This window comes from Dermacentor andersoni, chromosome 1, assembly GCF_023375885.2.
Source record: "Dermacentor andersoni chromosome 1, qqDerAnde1_hic_scaffold, whole genome shotgun sequence".
Classification (NCBI taxonomy): Eukaryota; Metazoa; Arthropoda; class Arachnida; order Ixodida; family Ixodidae; genus Dermacentor; species Dermacentor andersoni.
In genome coordinates, this window is record NC_092814.1 from 107,067,968 (window position 1) to 107,093,010 (window position 25,043).

The following is a 25,043-nucleotide window of genomic DNA, read 5'->3' on the forward strand; positions in this document are numbered from 1 at the left end:
ATAAATCAGGAAATGTCACTAATAAGCATTCCGTGAGATTATTGTCCACTAAATCTCGCAAGCGGTGCTGACGGCACACCTCTGCTTATCAGGGTCTGACTCTGTTCCATGTACATTGCTCACTATGAGAGGTCGTCTGTCAGTGTCAATGATGTTCAAACGGTTACGCAGGCGAACATGCTGCTGGTCATATTGAGGACATTATATGTAAATACGCTCCACTGAAGCGTCGGGGTTGCCAGAGAAACTACAATCTGAAAACTGTATCTTTTTTTTTTTTGATACGACACAAAAAGTGAAGTGTGAAGGTAATGCCTAAACATAGACGAATAACTGTGACGAACATGCGGTCTATCTTTCATTTTGGTGAGAACCGCAGGAATGGATCAACGCCGTACAAGAGCGAAGATTTTTTCTGTTCATGGAACTATACATCCTTGCAACGTTCGTGCCGCAGAGTGCGAAGAACAATTTGGTGTCTGATACGGAAGATGTAACAGGGGTCAGTATATACTTAGTGCGTGACCTGCAGTAGCTAATATTCCTGCTGCGCCATTTCCTACGATATACAGGGTGGTACAGCGAACACTTTCAAAATTCTTAAAGGTTGCCTATGGCAGACAGCACAATTCTAGTTTACGAGGTGGTCCACCCGAAGCGGCGGACACTACTTGCGCAAGAAATTGAAATCCATAATCGACTAATTATCAAAACTTCACTAATTAGTTTATGGTGCATATTGCAATTGACAAATCCTATCCTTGTAGTTCGCAAGGCGATCCACTTGGAACGAATTCTCGGGATGACACCCGTTTCGTGATATTAATTCCCGAACTTTGCGGAGAAATGCATTGGCGTTCCAGTTACCTTATATATTGCCCCATTAGGCGAAAATCCAACGTTGTCGTCGGCAGCGTGACCGAAAAGATGGTACCGAAAGTGGCCGACGGCGCGACGAGTTAAAATATGTCAAAAATGCTCGGATTCACGTCAAACTTGTCAGGCAGGTTTCTGTAAACACAGTCAACTTACGCAATCGAAAAGACAAATAGGTAAATTTCGGTCTGGGTGGGAACCGAGCCCGGGCATCCGGGGTGCGAGACGAGCATGCTTCACCGACGCCACGGTTGTGGTTGTGCCTAGTGCGTGCGTCATTGCACAAGTCACGTGACTGCCCCCGTCACTGCCTCCCACTTGTCACTTGCTCTTCGAATTTTATCGGTGCTGTGTCTACTGGAATGCACTGCGAAGCGTCTACTTCAGCGGCATCTGTGACATGGGGTCGCCCACGGAAGCACGCCGCAGTAGACGAAGCAAGGGAACATCAAATGGAATGCCGTGCAAGTTTATACAACGTGCATGACGACATACGGATAAATACTTAAGCGAAAACATGTCCCCAAAGTGACTACAATTCTTTAGCATTCCCACACGTAAGCAGTCTTAAGTGTCTCTGCCGAAATTTTGTGCTTGAATGCATAAAACGACGTTTTCGTAAGAGAGTAACTGGGACGCCGTTCCATTTCTCTTCAAACTTTGGGAATTAACATCTCGAAACTAGTGTCATCCTGAGAATTCGTTCCAAATGGATCCGCCTTGCGAACTCCCCGGTTAGAAGTTCTATGTTGTAATGTGGACTATATAAGCTGAGGAGTTAAAAAGTTAATTAGTGATTTTTGTTAATTAGTTGATTATGCATCTCAATTTTTTGTGCAAGTAATGTCCGTCTCTTCGAGCAGACCAGCTCATGAACTAGAATTGTGCTGTCGGCAACAGGCAACCTTTGAAAAAATTTGAAAGTGTTCGCTGAAACACCCGGTAGATGTGGCTCTGTAGCCGCTGAAAACTGACCTCGTGACCAGTTAGAGAAGCAACGGGCAATTGTTTTCATAATTTTGTACAGCATGGAGTGATCAGCATAAGATTAAAAGTCTTTTATAAATTATAGGGCCCCTTTGAACTCGGAATACAGGGTGATCATTTTAAGTTCTACAGAATTTTTAAAATTAGACTGTTGGAGATAACAAAATTCTAGTCCTGAGCTGGCTTATTCAGAGAGGCGGACATGCACGAGAAATTAAAACAAATATTCAGATAATTAACAAAAATTACTAATTATATGCTGAATTAATTACTTTACGGCGCATATTGCAACTTACGAATTGTAGCCGGTTTGTTTGCAAGGTGTGCACTTGGAATGAATTTCCAGATTGACGCCAGTTTGGAGATGTGTGCCATCAAACTTGCCGTAAAAGTGCCCTGTTGTTCCATTACTTTTTTTCACAAAAAACGCCTTTTTATGCATTGAAGCACAAAATTAACTGGAACGCCCATGCATTTCGTCCCACACTTTGGGAACTAATACCTCGACACTGGTGTCATCCTCGAAATTAATTTCAAGTGGATACGTCTTGCAAACTCGCTGCCTACAATTCGTAAATCGCAATATGTGCCATAGAGTAATTATTTGACAAATTATTTAGTGATTTTTTGTTAATTAGTTGAATATGTGTTACGATTTCTCGTACCAATAATGTCCGCCTCTTTAAATCATCCAGCTCAAGGACAAGAATTATGCCATCTGCCACAGGCGATTTTTTAAAAATTCCATAAAACTTAAAAATGATCATCCCATATATCATCCAATGTCGACGGCGATCATATCCGGCAGTGAATATTGAGGCCTGCAAAATTCTGAACAGCGCTGCCACTGTGGAAGACGTCTTGTGAGGTAGCCGATAACTTCTGTCTACTTTATATGCTGGGATATGAAAGGGCGCAGTCCAGCTCCTTTTTTTTCGTACAGATCCGTCGGTGAAGACGAATGTGTAGCTCTCCTGGAACTGGCGTGTTTGATGAAGCGTCAGAAAATTTGACTCTAGGTAGTAGTGCATGGCCGATTTGATCTTTCCCATTGCTGGGATGTTCAACGTGGTGTGGGATTCTCCCAGTGTGGTGTGGTGACTTGTACTAAATAAATAGACCGTGCATCCGATGCTGATGCCCATCTTGATATTTTACTTGTGTGCTTGTGACGTCTGCCTATAGCGTATGCAGAGTTATAATTTATCTTTTGTCCTTCTTTCTTTTCCCGACTGTGCTTGGAACTTCGGTATAGTCTGCCCTAAAGAGTTGTACTTTCCATTTTTTTAATTAGAAAGAACTTCTAAAGAACTGCGCTGTCTTACGCGATTGAGTGATATGATGTTGAGCAACCGAACTTTGAATTCCGCCACCATTTACCCTCCTTGAACGTGAAAAAAACTGGGGGACATTGCGGAAAGTACAAAAAGTATCGTAAATACATATTATTTCCCCACTTTCTTGCAAGAATACGTTGCATTCAGTGCAATCAACCCCAATTCGACCACCCCGAGGACATATGTGAGGCTGTAATAATGAACAAATGTTGCCCAGGCAGTTTTCAACTCGCTCCACGCTTGAGCAGTTCAGCCACGCCAGCTTGACGCTTCAGTTTGGCTCTGCACCCCTGCACTGCACGCACATTTGCCGTTTTCTTAGCTTTACTTTTTCCAGTCTAATACTTGGTGCTAATCTCTGGTCTTGGTCCGGCGGGGGGCTGGACCTAAGCCGAGACGATAGAGAGTCGGTGCGGGCTTTGGGTTCGACACGAAACTACGTAGATATGTTCACGAGTTAAGCGTATACGCTTAACGATGACTGCCATGTCATTAAATTATGGCGTTTTACATGCCAAAACCACTTTCTGATTATGAGGCACGCCGTAGTGGGGGGCTCCGAAAATTTAGACCACCTGGGCTTCTTTAACGTGCACCTAAATCGAAGTACATGGGTGTTTTCGCATTTCGTCCCCATCGCAATGCCCCCATTTCACATTTCGCCCCTATCGCAGGGATTCGATCCCACGACCTCGTGCTTAGCAGCCCAACACCATAGCCACTAAGCAATCACAGCGGGTTGCCATGTTATCGCACAGTATCTTAGTTCCTGCTTGCTATCTCGGTGAAGCACTGTAGACGCTCTAGCCCACCGGGACGCCTTGGTGGCTAGGGCGTTCTGCTGCTGAGCACGGGGTGGCGGGTTCGATTTCCAGTCGCATTTTGATGGGAGTGAAATGCAAAAAACACTCAGTGCTATACTTCATTTTCGGTCTGCGTTGAAGGTGGTCAGTATTAATCCATCCACTACGGCGTCTCTCATAGACTCACTGCTGCTTTGGGACTTTAAACACATTGAATCAATCAGTCGTAGTCGTTGCTGAAATTTTCTCGGTGGTTTCTTGAAATGTGAAAGACGTGGGAGATTTGCAACATTAAGAAGATGTTTCCTCTCGGGCACTTGTATTTCAGCTTTTCTGGATTGTAGATAACTACAGCCTATTAGCCACTTTTTTTTTTCTCGCACTGAACAGAGAGAATGACGCCACAGAGCTTCTGCACGCCACTGTGACAGCCACGGCGCCGTGATTGGAAATTGATAGTGCTTATGACATCATCGCCCTATGTCACACAAAAACAACCGAAGACTTTAAGGCGACCGCCAACATCGCGTCTTCAGCTCCGTGCAACCCCGCTTCGGGTTTTTGGAGCTTGAATGGCACCACAGGATTTATCTTGTACTACCACGTACGAGTGTCGAATCGTGCATTGATCATATATGTATTGCTCTTGAAGCAGTGAATGAGTACATCTCTGTAGGCCTAGTGATCATGGAAGAACCGGATCAGGCGACCGAGATTTGCAGAATAATTGCAGCGAATTCGGCACACACTCCCAGTTGGGGAAAGGTGTTTTAACGATAACGACTATTCAGCCAGTAGGAGGCTAACAAAAAGGGGGAAAAAGAAAAGAACGAGAGAGAGGGAAATAGAGAGAAAAGAAACGAAAGAAATAAATAAATTAGCACACAGAAACGGTGAAAAACAATGAACAAAGAAAATCTAAAGAGTCCTTACACGAAACTGCAATAGAAAGGACTTGCGATGGCAATTTCAGGTCTCTCTTGGGCACGGTGCCACTGAAGCGCGTGCCACTAGCGCCAGCAAGGCGCAGATACCACGTACCTTGGTGAAGCATCTGTATTTGCTGCTGCGCGGTATTGTGGCGCCATCTAGCATGTGCCCGTCGGCTGACGGCTGCTACCTCCGAGATGTTTCTGCAGACTTTGCGTTTGTTCCTTTTTTGTTTATTGCGTGATTGGATTATGACACTTAAAAGGCTTCAGACAAGACATGAACCAATGCAAACACTAAGGACAACTTGCGATCCCACGCAATATTTCTAAGTGATTACAGGTCTCGGAGGCACACATGGCACACAAAAGGCTTCAGACAGGAGGAAGCTTCAAGGACCAGTGCAAACACAACGAATAACTTGCTATCGCAAGTAAAATAGATAGAAGGACCGCCGTATTGTTTAGGGATCAATGTGGATATTGCAGTTGAAATCAATAATGGGGTCGGGCAGGTCGCGTAAGGCTCGGAAAGGCATACTAAAGTTACAGAATATATGGTATATGATAGGGAAACGCAGTTGATGGTGGCAGGGAATTACATGACAAGACGAGATTACAAAATATGGGGGCAAAGTGTGCTACATGAGCTGACGCAAGACAGGGGTAATTGGAGATAGGGAGAGGTCTTAGTCCTATAGCGGACTTAGCTAGGCATATGATATAACAATATGGGGGCGCTGTCGATATATGGTTGACGCGCACATGTTACGTTCGTTGATCGTTAGATTTGGATTTAGTGTGCTGTGTACGAGGCAGCCAGCTGACTTCCGTCATCTTCAGCTAGTGATAAAACGCAGGGAGTGAAGTCGGAAGGTCTTGTGGAAAACTTTTGCTTTTGTGAATTACAACTGAAGTATTAAGTTCATTCTCTCTAACACAAATACCGATTTTTCTTTTCTCCGTGGTGCCTCGGTCGTTGTTTTTTTCCTGCAGTGCGCAACGAAGTATAAGGGTACCTGCTTTCATCATGAGTCACCTGTAGCCTAGGTCACTTGTGCGCATAGCAGACGTATATATATATTAGATGACCAGCTCATTGGATCACTCATTGATCATTGTCTTAATTTCCTGACGAATAAATCACACAACGCACACATAATACAAAGCCTTTGTGCTGTCAGTTTTCGTACACATGAAAAATGATTGCTATATGTAACTTCTATTTCTTAGTAGAAGCTGCGAACAAGTTTGCATACAGTTCCGGCTTCATTTGTTTTTCTTTCATGCGTACGCGTTTCTGTCGGACGGAACAGGATGAAGTCGCTAGCGTCTAAAAACTCGACGCACACCTGCTTTTGCATGGCCCCACCGCCGCTTGACGCGAGGTAATCGCGCGGCCTGCGTGATGGATGATGACAGTGCGGCTTGGCTTCGGGCGAGAAAGGGTGAGCAGGAGTGCGCCCGTAGTCCACCGTTCACGGAATGGTCAAAGGGCACATGTATAGCGGACGAGCAGTCTCACTGAACACCGTCGCTCGACCCGCCGCTCTTCCGGTCAGGGGAAGGGCCATCTGAACGAAAATCTTCCCAGATTGGGGCGCCCTCCGGAAGGAAGGGCACATACGGTTGGCCCGGCGGTCACGTTTGTGTTTGCGGTAAACACGTACCGTTTCTGCGCGCATGCGCCATCGTGCACACGCACATGCAGAAACAGACACTGCGGCGCGCACGCACAGGAATGCGCGCCGCGCGCTCAGGAAGCGGTGGCGGCGTCCGCAGCTGCTGCAAAGCGACACATTAGCTGCGCAATCGTTGAAAGGATCGCGCGGCGGCGATTACTTGCTTCCTCCTGCGCCGCGCTCAGTGTACGATCACTGGAGCGGGCCTCAAATGGGTTAGCCCTCGACTATCTATAGCGCAGGTGCAGCTCAAGCAGATCGAATTCCGGACTCGGCCACATGCACGTACCATAACGAACGATGTAACCCTTTCCTCGTGGCGCCAGCATCGGTGAACGCGTGGCGGCCAACGTCGGGCAACCCGCTGGCGCCGCGCGCGAACATGGCAGGGCGAACTCTTGCTTCGGGGCTAGCCGGAGCCGGTTTTAAAGCGTTCCGGGGGCACCTGAGCGGGTGGCGCGGTGATCGCGAGAACAACTCATCTTCACGTGCCGAGAACTCTTTTTTTTTCTTTTTTTTTTTTTTCGGTTCCGTCTGGCGCGTGCGGCACCGGGGAGACCGGGTCCGTGCCCGAGCCGAGGGAGCGGCACCAGGAAGAGAAAAAATAACGAATTGAGAAACTTTCGCTGACTTGTCTGTTATGCCTTCACATCCTTCCCGCTTCCTCCATTCCCTGGCTGAGCGCGTGCATCGTCGAGCGTGTAAACTTGCAACGAGGGAACACAGGCCGAGCAAGGAACGATTATTTACCGTGTGGTCACAGCATCCGGACTCAAATCGGCCCATACATCACGGTCGCGTGGCAAAACGCTCTGCTGACCGCGCAACATGACCGTGACCGCACATAAAGTAGGAGGCATCGCGCTCGAGTTGTAGATCCGCGCGAGAGTTCACTGTGTGACGGTGCAACAAGGCTGCTTAGTTCGACTCGGCAGGGACCTGCAAGTGTTTTCGGACTGGTGCGAGGCATTCCTCGGTAAGAGGTACGTGGGCCTGAATCACCGTGGAAATTTGTGTCTTGAATAGTGCTTGTGAGGCGACCGCACCGACATGCGATCGCCTCTCAAATGAAGGCACGCGCCGATGAGTTGAAAAGAGATGCCACCTGGAGAGGCTGTCCGAACTACTCGGCCTATATAGGGTAACTAAAGTAGAGCTGAATGCCAAAAAGCGGATACGTTTCACTGACAAAACAACCACGAGTGGCACACAGCAGTACATCTATAGATAATGTCTTAAATGTCGATTTTAATGCGATAGCTGTTATGGTCTCTTAACTGGACTTGCCATGTCAGGAATCGTCAGTTGTACACGACGGTGTACATGCTTTATTAGTGCAGGTGCATTAGTGAACTGCCGCGGCTCCGCAAGACAGTTTCGCATTAAACATAATCTGGAACTGGTGCATAGGTATGCAGGGCATCCTAACTATCATGCGCCAAGATTTAAACATGTTCAAATGCCACGCAGCTGGACAGAACCAAGGTAATGCTGTTTGCCATCGCTTGAAGATACTCTGATTATATTTTGCGTTCTGCCTAATTACATAATTAGTCTTAATTATTTCATAAACTTCTCAAATATTATGAATAAATAAAAAGTGTGAACAAGGAAATTGTAGAGCAACATGAAAAACTCTCGATACAGCTTTCTGTTGCTCAATATCTGTTACATAAAAGTGTTTTTCCGAGTGTGAAGGAAGCCCGCGAGTACACGCAAAGTGCCTCGAGCGGCCAGTCGCGCGGCGATTTTGCCTGTATTCGCGGGTTTCTTTCACGCTCGGAAGAACACTTTTATGTAGCACGTATTGAACCGCAGAAAGCTATATCGGGAGTTTTTCATGCTGGTCTACAATTTTCTCGTTGACACTTTTAATCTAATTATAATATTTGAGAAGTTGATTAATTAAGACTAATTATGTAATTAGGCGGAATGCAAAAAAAATCGTCTGAATATCTACAAGCGACGACAAACAACATTACCTTGATTCTGCCCAGCTACGTGGCATTTGCATATTTTTAAAAATCTTGGTGCATGATAGTTGGGCGACCCTGTATATACAGTGTACTGTCCACATGAAACCGTCCTTATTGAAATAGAGTGTAACTTTACGTACGCCTTAAGTGTCACGAGCATTTGCTCGCCCTGGAGTAATTTTTTAAGTGCATGTTTAAGGGTTGTCCCCTATTTGTATTCTTTAGACAATGTACACAATGTACAATGCGTGCGTAGGCCAACTGTTAAGCATCGTCAGGAGGCATGCAGGAGGCCCGCTGGACACTCGGCGTCATACAATGTGTTTGCTTATGCGTGTACATGTCTGTCAAGTGGAGCTGCAGCTCGTGCAGCGGACGCTGTAGCTACCTGCCTTTAGGTGGACACCTATTGCATGGCATAGGGTAAACCATACGCACCCATCATTTGCAGGTGGTCCCGAGGACTGACCGGGTTCAATCTGACGAGAAGACATAAGCCGCACTCAGCTATTGCAGTCCATGTTCTGTGGGGTACTCACAGGGCTCCGAGGTTTTTATCCAAGAGCTATATAGATAGCACTTTGAGGGAACTGCCGAAAGTTCGCTAACGTCAAAAAGCGAAGCGGACTGCCTCATAGGCCCGAGATGCTGTCGGTGCAGTTCACAAAGCAAGATACATTGGCGTACAGGTATACGCACAGGTCAGCGGACTGATCCCAAAATTATGTACGCCGATACAAAAGTGACTCGCAAGTATGCGTTCGAAAAAAGACGCCGGCCTTTTTTCGAGAAGGGTGCTTTAGCGTACAGCATTGACTACATACGCGTATTTGTTCTTGGAATAGGCCGGTCGCTCATGGCACGTAGTATGCAGCACAGGAAGCTGCCGCTTGCGGACATCGCCACACTGTCAAGCTGACTTACTTCTGGACCAGTGTTGACGATAATAGCACTGTGTCGTAAGAACTGTCGCAATGCGATAGGGTAAACACAAGTACCTGCAGAACATCCAGCATTCGAGCCTTCGGATTATTCTCCGAATGGCCCATCAAAAACGCACACTTGATTACTTTTTGTTTTCCGCAGTTTAATAGTGTTTTGCTATGTGTTTGGTAAACGGGCTCTATAAGTAAGGAAGGAGCTGTGTTGATCACATTTGTCGCCGATGTGTGCATTCAACTGCCCGAATGTCTTCGGTCTCTGGCCATGGCTTTCCGTAGCCTTGTTAAGAAGTGTGCCGTCGCTTACTCAAATTTTGATACTGTAGACGACAGTGCTTTTGTAATGGCCTGAGCCGAAAACAAATAATTTTTTTTAGGGCAGGCCGTGCATATACTAAGTTCTGGGTTTACGCGCGGTAACCAGCACCACCATCTTCAAAAACTGTAACCCCTAAAGGAACGTTCATCGCAGTTAGAAAATCAGCGCTGCAATAAACTCGCATTGTTTTTCATTTGACGCTCCCTATAGCAGCTTGACACGGCACATGCAATGCGCATTCGTCGGTTTGCAAAGTTGAAACGCTAAATACGACACCCGTCCTTCAGGTTCACCGCCAGCGCTGCGAACGTGCCATCGTGCGCCGCCAAATGAATGGCCCCTGTGGTGGGAAAACTTCCTGCAACGCGAGGAAACACGTCCACACGCCGCACACTCAAATACTTCCTTCCCTCGGCAAAAGGAAAGCCAAGTGGTTGAAAGAGCGAGAGAGAGCTTAGAATGCGCTGGATTTATAGGCAGACGAGTTAAAGACGAAAAAGAAAAGGAAAATAAAATAAATAAAACGAACAAAGCTGCGCCATTGCTAAGCGGCTTGTTCGACTGTTGAGGAAGACTTAACCATTTGTTCCTACTTGAGCGCGCAGCATCCATGTAACCCGTCTAACTATAGTTGCGCTCTCTAAAAATAAAGGAGTACTAAGCGCCCATACATCCGGGAAAGATACGCGTCGCCTGCTTCCTTGGCGAGAAGACTGCTGCGTATAAAATGCCTCGCATAGGACTGCTCCACACGCTCCCTGTAAATACTTCAAACAATAAAGTTTTTCAGTCAGTCAGTCAATAGCATTAACATCCCTCGATCCTTTACATGGGCTCGGCCGATTGGGCGAAGCAGTAGCGACGGGTTTAGAGTTCAAAGTCGTGTGAAACTTGAGCGATTCCACTTCTCTAATAATATTGAATGGGTGAGCCGACAAAGTTGCCTATAGTGGCGCCAATCTTTGAAAGTGAGATTGGAATACACTGACTCTCTTCGTAAGCATGCATCGAAGGGCGGATCGGATAGTGAGTATCCGGCCGTGTGCAGAAAATGTACCACGTGCGGACGCACCCTAAATCCCTTATCTATTTTTGTTCAATGTTATTCTATGCTGGCGGCCTGAAGGTAGCGATGGAAATCTTCATCGACACAGCGTGCGGCGCGAGGCTTCCATTTTATCGCCCTGGAATTTTATACGGAACGTCACGGCGACGCCGACGGCAAAAATGCTCCTGGAGTGTCCACATAATTGCTATCGCAATAAAAAGTATCTGACGTGTGCGAGGGAAAGCGCGCGAGGGTGAGCTGGCGAGCGGAGGTCAATCGCGCACGCAACGGACAAAAGCGGGGATGAAGCCCGCCGCCTTCCGTCGCGCGCAAGGCCTCGGGGGTATGGGAAGGAGGGGGCGGCGGGGGGGGGGGGGCGTTTTAATCAGGGCGGCCCGGGCTAGTGAGCTATTGAGCTGCTCCGCTGTATTTTGAAAGCCATTTGCGACGGGTACAGAGTCCGCGCTGCGCTGTTTTCTCAGCATACTTCGCGTTGATGCGAGCGGCAGCACGAAGGTCAAAGCGCTCGCTGCTACTGCCGCGTTTCCTCACTGTAGCGTTTTTACAGTGAGTTTCCGCTGTCATAGAGGGAGATGTGTTCATGTTTGTTTGTGCGCGCGTGACACCATGCTTGTTAGCATAGTTAGTATGCCTATGTTTACAAGTTTATACGGCCGATAAAACTACTATCCTTACTTCGTATAGCTCTCCACTGATTTTCATTGCAATCGATGCTTCGCCTTCCGGGCGAAACTGCGACTTTTTTTTGTTTAATGGCGAAAAGTTTCCTAGCTTTGTATAGGCGATATTTGGACTCGGACAAGAGGTGCTATACAGTGGTCTTCAAAACACGTCTTTAGTCCAGTGACTTCAAGCAGACGCTAAAGGTTAGAGATGCGGGGACACTGAAAAAAAGAAGGCCTGTATTCACAAATACTTACGCCAGAATTGTTCGTAAGAATTAAATGCAAGCCTATTCTTATGTTGGACATATTAGTTAAGGCAACCGGCCAATTGGCAAGGAGCACTTATGAACGATTATATTTGCGAGTTCGGCGCTAGAATATTCGGGAAAGTGTTTATTGTCTGCTTTTTTTTTCGTTTTTTTTCTCTGTATACAGAAAGTGAAAAAAGAACAACATAGGGGTCGAAATTTATTCGATAACATGAAGCACATTGGAGGTAAATGGTGTAAAATTGAGGTTGGTGTTCCTGTTGTGAGTATACATGTTTTCGGTATCCGGTCGTGTGCTGCATCTACGCTATTAATTTTGTTCCCATGAGCAGCAACCGCGACAAGCATCGATCGTTTGTCGCTGGACGCATTCAGAACTCGATGTTTTACGAACGAAAACCGAGAGGGAGGTAAGTCCACGTACAGTTCTTATTTACCGATATTCTGCAAAATCTGGCATCGATGGCCACCTTGCCTGGTGTATACATGGACGTTCGGGACGCAGAACAGACTTAGCCCTTGTCGTTACACCGTGTTTAAGTGCACAGGAGCTGAGTGAGGGACAAAGCTTTGCGACATTTTTCAATAGCATGCGCTATAATTACGTTTCTAGGAGTCAAAGCAAGAGCGCTACCCTAATTAGTTTTCACCATGGTTGCACAGAAATTGACCTGAATAGTTAGAAAAAGCCTTACCAGTAGCTGTTCCATGTAAAGCGAGCAGCTTAGCTCGTCTTTCCATCTGATTCTGTCAAGAAAAAGCTTTATATAAGCTCCTTGCTTCGCTTGACTCCGAAGTTTCCTGCACGCATTCATGCAGTTTAAGGCCACAATCACGATGAAAGACCCGCAGAAACACCTGATAGGCGTATGTTCTGCATCGCAGTTGCGTCGGTGTGCTGCATTATATCGATAAGTGCACCAACAGCCCAGCAACGTGTCCTCCGGCACTATACTCTATAGTTTTCCGCTGGCGGGCTGTCTGGCTGCATTGCTTGAGTTGATGGACTCATAGACAGAGACTTTGAAGATTATGCTACATAAAGATAACTTGATTCGTAAAATTTACCGTCAGGCGGACAATCTGGGCACTTTAAATTGTGCGGCCATAAACTGGTGTCAGAACGGAGTCCACACTTACTTATGTCTTTTGCTACAATTCAGTACATCTAAAGACACCCAAACGTTTCACCTGGCTTTACCCATGGCGAGCCTGCCCCACGAGTGTCCACGTCAAACACTATACTCCGAAAAACCACGCCGTAAAGCTCAACTAATGCAAGCGTGCAGGCCTGCCTTTCGTAAAAGAGCCCAAAGTTTACCAAAAATGTCCGAGCGAATAAAATGTGAAGTGATTGTTATACAATGTCAGCCATCACCGTAACCGGTCGAAACATCTTTCATTTTTGTCTTCGCAATGCTAAAATAGTTTAGTATATCTTTCCGACGTTTTCATTGTTTCCCAGAAAAAAAGTTCGTGCTTCTTTATTTTTCGCCTTCAAAATTTTCGAAAAGTTCCGGAGTCGAGGAATAAGATAGCGTCGAACCTTTAGGAATACGGGAGTTGCTCCTCTTGTCAAAAGAAGCCCGCGACTCGAATGCACAGCAGCTGATACGCTACACCAAAGAGAGCGGTACACGGCAGACTTCACGCAGTCTCCTGTTCACTGCATCCCGATGCGGCTCGAGCCAGCACTGTCCCGGCAGTCAGTCTGCTGTGCTGGACGTAACCGAGAGCAACACATTTATCGTTTATTTTATTTTATTGCCCTCACGGCGCTCGGTTCATCATCTATACAAAGAACGGCGTCTATAGATAACATGAGCGGATGCGTGCGTTTCCTCTTTACGTCGCGGCCATGGACCCTCGAGCTGTTAATGCAGTATATAGTACAGGCTCGAGCGTGAGGTAGATATCCTGGGTCTGCCTGCAGGCTTGATAGGATCTCCCTCGGCTCGGCGGTCGCACATCTCAAGGTACATCAGTTTGTTGTTTACAGATGCTATCTCGTGCCTGCTGGCGCTTGGCTACGCCGTCACGCTAAGGGAAGGTTTAACGGGGCTTCAGACAACCATCAGGTGGCGTTTGCGCAACTTTTGCTGTTATAGCATCGAGTGGTCTGCCGCTGGCGCTATCCCATTCATAAAGAAACCGCGCTATGGTCAAGGATTGAGGGTATAGTTTAGTATATACGCGGCAGATCGCAGAGCGGCAGATCTGCCGTCTTGCTTTTGCCATTCTAGCCCCTCACCTGTCTGTTGGATCGAAAGTGAAAAACCAGAACAAGTTTCCAGCTATTCCAGATTGATATGTAATATTATATAAGGTAATTACGAACAAAAACGTAAGCTCTGCTTTATTTTCTGCAATGGCTTTTACGCGATGCTCGAGGCGCGAAGACACTCCGAAGGCTCTATGGGAGCGATCGGCTTCGCTCCATATGTGGCTTAGCGTTTTCTGACGCTATGCCAGCGCCTCTTCATGACATGGCACTGAAGTACTACAAATAAAAGAAACATATAGGGTATTACGTGCCAGTACCACGATCTGATTATGACGCACGCCGTAGTGGGGGACTCCGGAAATTTGTACCACCTGCGGTTCTTTAACGAGCACCTAAATCGAAGTACACGGGTGTTTCCGCATTTCGTCCCCATAGAAATGCGGCCGCCGTGGCCAGGATTCGATCCCACGACCTCGTGCTTAGCCGCCCAACACCATATCCACTAAGCAACCACGGCAGGTAGAGCAAACAATGTTCCGTACTTTTAAATAAGGCGGCAACGCTGTCGACCTTGCCTTCCAACAGCTACGTGCCCAATGCTGGCCTTGTTGTTTAAATTTAAAAAATTTACCCTGACTCTATGGCGGGATTTCGACGCGGTCGTTCATCGATTGACAGTGTCATCGATCTAGTATCATCTGTGGAACAACAAAAATCTCGGAAGCGATTATCAGTAGCGCTCTTTCTTGACGTGAAAGGCGCTTACGACAACGTTTCCCATCAAACCATTCTAGACGCACTTCTGACAATTGAACTAGGAGGGCGAGTATATCGATGGGTCAGTAATTACTTGACACAAAGGTCCTTGTTCGTACGAACGGAAGATGGTCCGACTACCGACCACTACACATGCCGAGGCGTTCCCCAAGGCGGTGTTCTAAGCCCTATTCTTTTCAACCTCGCGCTTCTTGGACTGGCCGAATCCCTACCGGAAACAGTGAGTGTTTCAATCTACGCCGACGACATCTGCATCTGGACATCAGCGGTCACTCGCCTGCAGGTTCGCGCACGGCTACAGAAAGCAGCAACACAGGCATCTGACTACCTTCACACACAAGGCCTTACCATCTCAACAGAAAAATGTGCATTAGTCGCTTTTACGCGAAAAACGATGACTCCTTATCCAGTATGCATCAATGGTCAGCCTATCTCCTACAAGAGAAATCACCGGTTTTTGGGCGTCATTGTAGACCGGGACCTCACTTGGAGCCCTCATGTTGCCCACTTAAAGAAGAAGCTCACATCTATTGTTCACGTGTTCAAGTTCATCGCCGGCAAAACATGGGGATCGTCAGTGGGCTCCATGCTACAGTTATATCGAGCACTGTTCATCGGATTCCTACGCTATAGCTCCCCCGTGCTTGCTAAAACATGCAAGTCAAATCTTCGAGAACTTCAGAGCGTGCAGGCGCAGGCACTACGTGTTTGCCTAGGCCTTCCGCGCAGCGCCTCGACAGCTGGAACCATTATATTGGCCCAAGACCATCCGATCACGACTTACATTAGCACCGAAACGCTTAGAGTCCATGTTCGTCATGTTTCACGGATGCAGTCAAGCTCTCTTGCGTGCCTGCCAGAACGACGACCACAGGCGTCCTTCTCCAACAAGGTCAACATCCATCGTGCCTCCTTACCATCGGGTTTCACACCCTATGCTCGTTCAACCTCAGCTTTGTGGTGTTTAAAACAACCTCAAGTGCGTCTTACGATTCCAGGGATAAGAAAGAAGACCGACCTGCCTACCTTGGCCTTGAAGCAAGCGGCTCTGGATTGTTTGCACACTTTCTACTTTGATCGAGTACATATATATACGGATGGCTCTTCCACTCTGACCAGCTCCACCAGCGCAGTGGTTATACCATCCCGTTCACTAAGCATCCAATACAATATTTCTCACTTGACAGCATCGACTAGTTCGGAGCTTGTTGCCCTCCGAGGTGCCGTTGATTATATTAATAACCAACCGGCTAATCGGTGGGCTATATTCTGCGATTCGAAGGCGGCCTTACAATGTCTTCTGGCATCTCTTCGTCGCGGGTCATGCGAACAACTCGTGTCGGAGATACGAGAAATGCACCATCACATGATCGCGAAAGGACACGACGTCGTGTTTCAGTGGCTGCCTGGTCATTGCGGTATCTCCGGCAACGACCTCGCTGACGAAGCTGCTAGAAAAGCTCACGAGGGAGCAACCCTTGTTTCAATACCTTTATCGCGGACCGACGCAGCCCAACACTTAGGCAAGCTAGCGCACTCTTTGACATTGGAGAAGTGGCACACACCTGAATTCACTCACCATCGCTTGCATTCCCTCGATCCCTCTATGCAACTGCGGCTGTTACCAGGTCTTCCGCGAAATGAGGAAACAGTGCTGTGCCGCTTACGTTTGGGCGTCGCATTCACAAATGCTTATGCATTTCTGATTGGAATGGCTGATAGCGCCGAGTGCAATGCCTGCGGTGTCGAGGAAACCATAGAACACCTACTGTGCTACTGCCCATCTTATGAAAATGAAAGGCAAGACCTCTGCACAGCTCTCAATCAGCTAGATGGAAAGCCGTTCACCTTGAACAAGGTCTTGGGATCATGGCCTCGCATATCACAGCTACAAAAGGCCACAAAAGCGCTGCTGCGATACTTGAAAGCGACCGGATTGAGTCAGCGTCTATGATCCGGACTGAGTGACCGACTGATATCTCCAGTGGACTTTCTCTTTTTTTTTTAATATCTTTCCGTCCCCCTTTCCCTTTCCCCAGTGTAGGGTAGCCAACCGGGCACAGTCCTGGTTAACCTCCCTACCTTTCATTTATCATTTTCTCTCTCTCTCTCTCTTGTTGTTTAAAGCAATTATTATAGTCAGAATTATCCTTGAGGTGAGGAAACGTCACAGCGTATGCGTACAGCAGCTTCGAATTTCGAAAGCCCTAGCATGGAAGATATAGGCAGTAAGGTAGAACACAGCTGAAAAGGAGCCGCATTCACAGTGCTTTTTGTTCGTAAGTGCCTTTTGCCATTGGCCGGCGAGCATTTTTACGTGCAGCATCCGATTGGCTCGCATATGCTAGAAATGCTCTTGCGAGCATTTTTGGGAATACCGGCCCAGATTAATTAAATTAATTGCTATTTGTAGCGTGCAGTTTAGGTGGCAGCATCATATACCATGTACCTTAGCTAACGTCAGCCAAGTGGTTCAACGGAAAGAAAGATTAAAAAACAATGCAAATTTCATGCTTAAATATTGGAAGCTATGTAGAGTGGAAAACGTATACTGGGGGTTCTTGTAATGTAGAGGTGATGCGTGTATGTTGATAAATTATGCTGAAAAAGAATGTCCACACATTCAGCGTGTAAAAATTTTCACGCTATGTTGCTCAAAACGTGAAGATTTCCTTTGTCATTTATAGTTACGGCAGACACTGCATTTTACACGGAACAAAAACCTTGCCATTTGGTGTATTGTAAATGAGCATAATAAGAAGGACATTGTCTGCAAAGCCTTGCATCGAGCTTCTATTGGTCTGGTGAGTTGTTCTAGTGAAATGTACGCACTACATTAATGCGTAAAAGGAAGACTGAGACGCCCATTCTTTATGAACTAACTTGCTACTACTGTCTCCGTTCTAAACAACAGCCGCTTAGAAAAAGCGTTGTTCATGGCTGTTAGGCTGCCTGTCACATATAGTATATGGTTCACCAATACATAAACACTAATCGCCTCCAATAAACATTTGTGTTTAATGAGAGGCTTTAGGACGGGGCCGAGTCCGATTTCCCTATTCAAATACACGTAAAATGCAGAAATGCTTTTATGAGAAAACCGCTGGAGCTACTCGAATGAACTTCGTTGCATTTGAGGGAGAAAGTTAAACTCTAGGAAGTAGAATTGCGATTTAGGACCTCGGAAAATTTCTATAAAAGTTGCGAAATATTGTAAGCTAAAAAAATAGAAGCACGAAGTTTACAAATCCATGACTAGGCACCAAAAACAGATATCGCAGTATACTCAAGTTGCATGTAGTATCTCCGAATGTCCAGGACGGGTCTTTCATTTCCCTCTGTCTCGAGAAGCGTAATTCTAAACTGAAAGCGTGTTCAGTGCTGCATAAAAATGTGAGCGTGGAATGTTACCTACACGTCTTAAGGGGGCTTTGCCGGGCGACGACTCACTGAAACGTAGTAGCTGGGTCGTGAGAGTCTGATAAGCCCGAATACGCAGAGGGCGTGACTCAGCTGCGTAGAGCCCTTTTTTTGCTCGTAGCCGGCTGAGGGACTCCAAGGCAGAGTCGAAGACCTAATCTCGTATTGACTATCTGCGCTCGTATTGACTATCTGAGGGTGACATCAGAGACAACTGGTATAGGATCTGACTCGTAGCCAACGCTGTATGTAGCCGTAGCAGCGACGTCGGGTGTTTGCGCCAGTGTATGCCAGCGACTCGTTTGAGCACATGAAGCCTCTGTGACGATGAGGCCACCACGCGGTCAACAGCGCGGCGCCAGAGTAGCCTGTGGTCTAAGGTAATGACGAGAAATCGGACGTTGGTGACTTATCGAATCTGGTATCCATCCAAATTCAGCTTCAAGTGTAGGGATTCTTTTAAACCCAGGAAATAGTATGAATGGTGATTTCTCTGCTGATAGCGATAAGCCAAGCGTTGCCAAGTGGCCCTGAATGGCATTGACTGCTCCCTGGGCTTTTCGTGCGAGGTGACGATGCTGATAGCCGGAGACCCATATGCAGATATCATCGGCATATACGTATAGACGTATTCACTGGTGTTCGATGGTTTAATATTCTTGGGAGACTAGCCATGTGGATGTTAAATGATAAGGGAGCTAAAACACTCCCATGTGGTACGCCGCGAAATATACGTATTTGATCGCTCAAAGTGTCTCGAAAACGAACTCTGATGCGGCGATTATTGAGATTTAGAACGACAGAAAGCTGAGCTAGTTGGTAAGGATTCATTATGCAAAAAAGAGGTGAGGCCTGCAGACAGGACACAAGAGTAGAGAAGTGGACAACACGAACGCCGACTATCAACTGAAGGGAGCACTGAGGCGAAAAAAGAAAGAAGACACAAAACTCATCTGCGCAAGCTCAGGAATGGTATCACCACGTGTAAGTCGGGTACATGTGCCGGTCTACGTGAGAGATAACTGTTAAGGCACTTAATCTCTTCCTTATGTAAAGTAATCGAAGGCTGGCTCACGCATGCACTTCCACCATTATAGATATGCCATGCCTTGTACAGGCATAAGAATGAAGATACGCGTCTTATGGTAGAGGCATGGCATATCTATAATGGTGGAAGTGCATGCGTGGGCCAGCCTTCGATTACTTTACATAAGGAAGAGATTAAGTGCCTTAACAGTTATCTCTCACGTAGACCGGCACATGTACCCGACTTACACGTGGTGATATCATTCCTGAGCTTGCGCAGATGAGTTTTGTGTCTTCTTTCTTTTTTCGCCTCAGTGCTCCCTTCAGTTGATAGTCGGCGTTCGTGTTGTCCACTTCTCTACTCTTGTGTCCTGTCTGCACGCCTCACCTCTTTTTTGCATAGCGATTATTGAGAGACGTACGTATGAAGTGCAAGGGGTGACCCGTGACGCCTATAACTTGTAACTGGCTGACGATGGCTGTTTGAGACACGTAGTCGTAAGCCTTGGAAATATATATAAAAACAGCAAGTGTCGACAGGCCATCCGTACTGTAATGTTCTATATGACGTAGCAGGCCCTGCACATTGTCTTGAGCACTTGTAGAGGCTGCTGAAACCCAGTCATACACGACGGTAGTTTCCAACCCTGTTCGACGAACCAAGTGAGTCTTGTTCACGCCATCTTCTCCATTAGCTTCGCTGCACATGAGGTCAGCAATATCGGTCGTATGAGTCCAGAGCTGCAGGATTCTTTCCAGGCTTCAGCCCCTGTACCACCCATGCTACCTTCCATAAATGTGGGATTTCCCCTCGCGCGCCCACACTTGTTAAAAAATTTCAGAAAATCACGCCGTCTCTCAACCGGTAGGTTAGCCAGCATCTGATTACTGATAAGGTCAGGTACCACAGCGCAGCAACTTTGGAGGCTGCTCATAGCTAGTTCCAACTCTCTCAATGTGAAAGGAGCATCCATCAGAGACGACGATAGCGGCGGAGGCGGGTTGGTTGTGCCGGCTGACCTTCCAAAAGAGTATGCTTGAGCAAAAGCATTAGCAAGACAAGCGATCGACTTGCCTAACTTTAATGCTAGGGCTTCAAATGGCTTCTTTAGTCGTAAGTTTCCAGCAAGGTTATTAGCGACTCACCATACGCATGGTGTGAACACCGATAGGCTTGCACAAAATGCTGCTGATTGATCTTTCAGTTTCCTTGTGTAATGGCGAATCACTGCGTCAATTCTGTTATACATAGTCTTCACTAGTGGGTCACCCTTCATCGTCATCAGCTTTCGTTCCACTCTTCTATGGGCAGCGCATAGATTTTTGAGCTTTAAGTCCGGAGCGGAGAAGTGGTCGGGTAGCTTCAGCTCAGCGGCAGCTAATCTTTTGCTACGTAGCATATCCGCGAATAGGTCTCCAGAAGGTTCGCTTGGACCACCCTTGCACCTATTCCAATACGTCACAGGACAGGATCCTTGGTCGGTGGTTCGAAATCCAACAGTGTTGACGAAGACAGGAAAATGGTCGCTGGCATGCTCTCTTTACTCGTTTACTCGTTGTTGATGCAGTCAAAGAACTGCATTCCATCTGCAGAAGCGAAGTCACTAGTCCTGAAACATTTGAACACGACTTACCCGAATCGCCTACAAGTATACAGAGATGGCTCTGTCAAAGCAGACGAAGACCGCTGCGCAGCTGCATTCTATATCCCCTCTCTAAGATATACGTGGTCTGGCCGTCTGGACTGTATAGCTTCGTCGACAGTCGTTGAAGGCGTGGAAATAGCTGCTGCTCCACGTAAACTAAAGACATTGCCTCCACAAAGTGTGGTCCTCCTTACGGACTCAAAGGCCGCGTTGCAACAACTATACCGTGGCCTACCGTCCATCAAGTTCCCACGCAAATCACTAGCCTTCGTGAAAGAACTCGGCAACAAAGGCTTCACAGTACAGTTCCAACGGATTCCCTCCCACATTGGCATTGCTGGCAACAAAAAGCTGATGTTCTTACTTACGTAGCGCTCTATCATCCTCCCAACGTCTAGGCCCCAAAGACTAAACAAGTTAAAAAGGCTGACCTTCGAAATCACTTTGGGTCACTTTGGGTTCCACAACACATACGCCCTGCGAAATCAAGAGATTTCGTCGAGAGGTAGCCTCACATCTATATCGAATATGGATAGGATCTGCTCGAGCACCAGCATGGTCATCTAAGACGGGGCGTATCAATGCTCCGAACTATACGGCATGTGACGAGACAGGAGACATTGAACATTTTCTGTGGTCGTGCCTGAACTGCCAAGATGAAAGGGACGCTCTCCTGGAGAATCTGCAAAAAAAAGAAAGAAAGAAAGAAAGGAGCTTCCGCATGCGTGCCTCCAACACCTTGTGTTCCCATAAGGATCAGTTATAACCCGCAAAGAAGCTTTACGTCTCCTTATTTCATTCTTAAGAGAGTCTGGTTTGATGGACATGTGGTGAAACACCGCAGTAATGTTGTGTGACCCGCTCGGGCGGAGCAATTTTTAGCTTTGATCGCCAGGGTAAACCCGCGTGTTGCTACAGTCCACCACCACCACCACCACCACCACCACCACCACCACCACCACCAGGTATCGCAGGTCTATAAATTGCATCTGTTAGAGTAAAGCAGACAAATTTTGTGTACCAATTGATGGCTTACGTGAGATTGTTATAGTGTTTACGAGGGTTTTGCAAAAATCGTACTCACAAATATTAGCAGAACATTTCAGAGTGGTGTACAATACATCAAATCTGTTCATTTTATGTGTATGAGGTTCAGTTTACAGAACTGTGATATCGTTTTTCATTGTCGCGTTAGAGTTGTAAACTTGATACTTGAGTTTTCAAATATTGCAATTTTGAATAATTCTTCTAAGTAAAATTGATGGCATAAATTCAAAATTCACTGCCTCCAATAACTAGCTTTTGACGTTTTCTTCTAAATTGAACGTACCTGATTAAAATTGGTGCATTGGCTGCAGAAAAATACGATGTCTTCCGTTCCCATACATTTATATACTGTAAAGATTCCTTTTAAGAGCGAGAGCCAATCCATTCAAGGTGACGGAATAGTTCATATAAGGCAGCAGCCTTCATACGACGGTTCGGCACACACATCTCGCCACAGCAACAAACGGCCATCATCGTGGTTAGGTACTTATTGCTCGCAGACCAGTCCTTTCACTACAACTTTGAATCGAAACCACAAATGAGTACTTTACAGCGCCAGTTAGAGTATCTACGTTATATTCTAGGCAATAGAACTGAGCTTGAGCTTCCTAAAGAGGAAAATAAAGTACTTTGTGCAGTGAGATGTTCTGAACCCTCTTGGTTTAAGTACAAACATAACTATTCACTTTGTCTGTCCATAAAGCATCTCCGCATCAAGGAGACACCACGAGTATCCTATCAATGTGCTTGATTTTGAACACCTCAGTGAATTAGTGGAATTTCAGTCTGTCCCGCATTCTTAATAGAGCTTCAACTTCTTTTCTGCTCCAACCATAAGGTCTCAGAGACATATGTAGCCCCAAAAGTTGGGCCGAGTATCCATGTCGAGCTTTGCAAAACGAACCCGTCGTAACTGTTCCTGAAGCAACATAAATATGTAAATAACTGATCTGAGTTGAATTTGCAGCATTAAATGTGAATAACTGTTGGTCACTGCCTTTCTGTATATCAACGACAACTGACGGTCTCAATAAGTTACTGTCTCTTGTAACCGGCGTCAAACAACCTACTACCTACTGGCGGCAAACGGCGCCAGCAGAATCTCGACTTCAGTGTTAGTTCAGTTCCCATGCTACTTCCGGACGTTTCAGTTTGTAAATGCGAAAATTGGGTGTTTTACCATGTACCACTTGTCGTGATCAAGCAAGCTTTAATGGAATAAAATCAAGGTAAATGTCTTAGAATTTATATGTTGCGAGGATTTCTTATATTCTTATAGCAGTGCAGCATATATTCCTCTGGCCCGTATTCACAAAAAAACGTTCTTACGCTAAAAGCGTTCGTGCCAGCCAGTAGTGCTGTGGGACATATTAGCAAAGGCGATCAGCCAGTACTGAACAGCACTTACGAAGGAAAAGCTTTGCGAATGCGGCCCCTGATCTTTTAGTGAAATCTTCGATCCTATTTTCACGTTTATGCTTTTATTAGTCTCCTGAACTGTCGCTCCAGAGCTTAGAACCACGCATCAAAAGTTTTCAAAGAAAATGTTATTTGAATGGACCATCAGAAGTGTCCTAGTGTAGGGAACTAGAGCGAACAAGCGGAAACACTGCGGACTCAAGTCGACCACAGAACGCCCCTACAGGCCGCGCTCGAGGCTAGGCACTCTCGCATGCGCAGTGCTGTAATTTCTACATCTCTGGCTCTATTATTATTATTATTATTATTATTATTATTATTATTATTATTATTATTATTATTATTCGAACGAGTGAACGTCCAAAACTACATTTGCACCATATCACATCGTCCCCGTCCATTGGCTACCTCTGCGCTCGCACTCCCCGCGATCTTTAAATGACCGCGTGAGTTTTAGTCTCATCTGGAGACATCTCTTCTGCCGTGGAAAAGAGGCGGCCGTGCATCCGTTAGCTGGGCGCAAATGACGATGAGAATCGTGCTATGCACCCGTTCCCTGGCGGCGCAGTTTCTTTTCCCGCGCGCGCACCCACACACACACGCACAGACGTCTCGCAAAACACCAGCACGTGCCACAGCGCGGCGTTACCCTCTGCGCGGGCGGCGATAGTTATGTGCTCGGAAGCCACTGACGCGCCCATCCGCGATCGCTGGTGCGTCGTGCAAGCTTTCGGTCGCCGCAGCCGTGCAACGCGCAGTGGGGTGCACCGCACGCCGACCAGGGTGGAGTCGTGCAGCAAAGATCGGTGCAACGGTTCCTGCGTGCGCCTCTCCCGTGCTTCTCGGCGCGCGGTTCGCTGAGCACAAAGATGCCTGCCGGTAATGTCGCACTTAGTACCACTTTCACGCTCGGCGCTCAGAAGGCGCGCCGGGATATCGCTACAAGATAGAGATAGAGATAGGCGTGCCCTCGTCTGGGTAGGGCACGCCGCCGACGCCGCAACGACTCATCGAGTCGACATCGAGGTCGCAGCGGGTCTCCGTGGTGTCGGAGGAAGCGTTCTGCTAACCCGGCGGTTTGTGGTCACTGGGTCCCAGCGCCGTCTCCGCGCGCGTTCCATTAATTTGTACGCGAATTAAAGCGAAATTTTCTTTACTTCTTCCTTCGACTTTTTCACTGGTGCAGCTGCGGCTACTGTCTTGCACGCCCCGTCGGGGGGTGGTTGAGAGCGTGTGTAATCTGCATGGCAGGAGCGCGGAAGAGGGGAAGGACGACGTGAGTAAGCGTGCCTCGTTTGGGGTCTATTAAACCTTTCAACGAGAGTGCCCTATAGGCATCACCACAATGTCCTCTGGACAGTTGTAATTACGCGCCAGCCTCCCGCAAAAGCGGTGCAAAAACTGCAGCGCTTACCTTCGTACTCATGCGCAACAGTCCAGCGAGGAGGTAGAGTGAGGAGGCAGAGCATGGTTAGAGCCAGAAGCCCTACCCATTCAGCCACCGACACTGTCACTAAACAAGTGAATAACACCGTTATCACTTTTCGCTCGTGGCAACTCGCATACATGGGAGATGTATGGGAAAGGGGAAAGGCGACGTCAGAAAGCATATATCGTTTGGAATCTCTTCA

At 47.0% G+C, this 25,043-nt stretch overlaps 1 protein-coding gene across 1 annotated transcript in view; it reads left to right on the forward strand.

The window, feature by feature from the left end:
• The first annotated feature begins 6,677 nt into the window (after nucleotides 1-6,677).
• LOC126545579 (uncharacterized) overlaps nucleotides 6,678-25,043 on the forward strand; it is a 40,591-nt gene continuing 22,225 nt past the window's right edge. The window contains exon 1 of the mRNA XM_050193500.3: nucleotides 6,678-7,597. The gene's annotated coding sequence lies outside the window, so the exon portion shown is untranslated. The remainder of the gene's footprint in view (nucleotides 7,598-25,043) is intronic.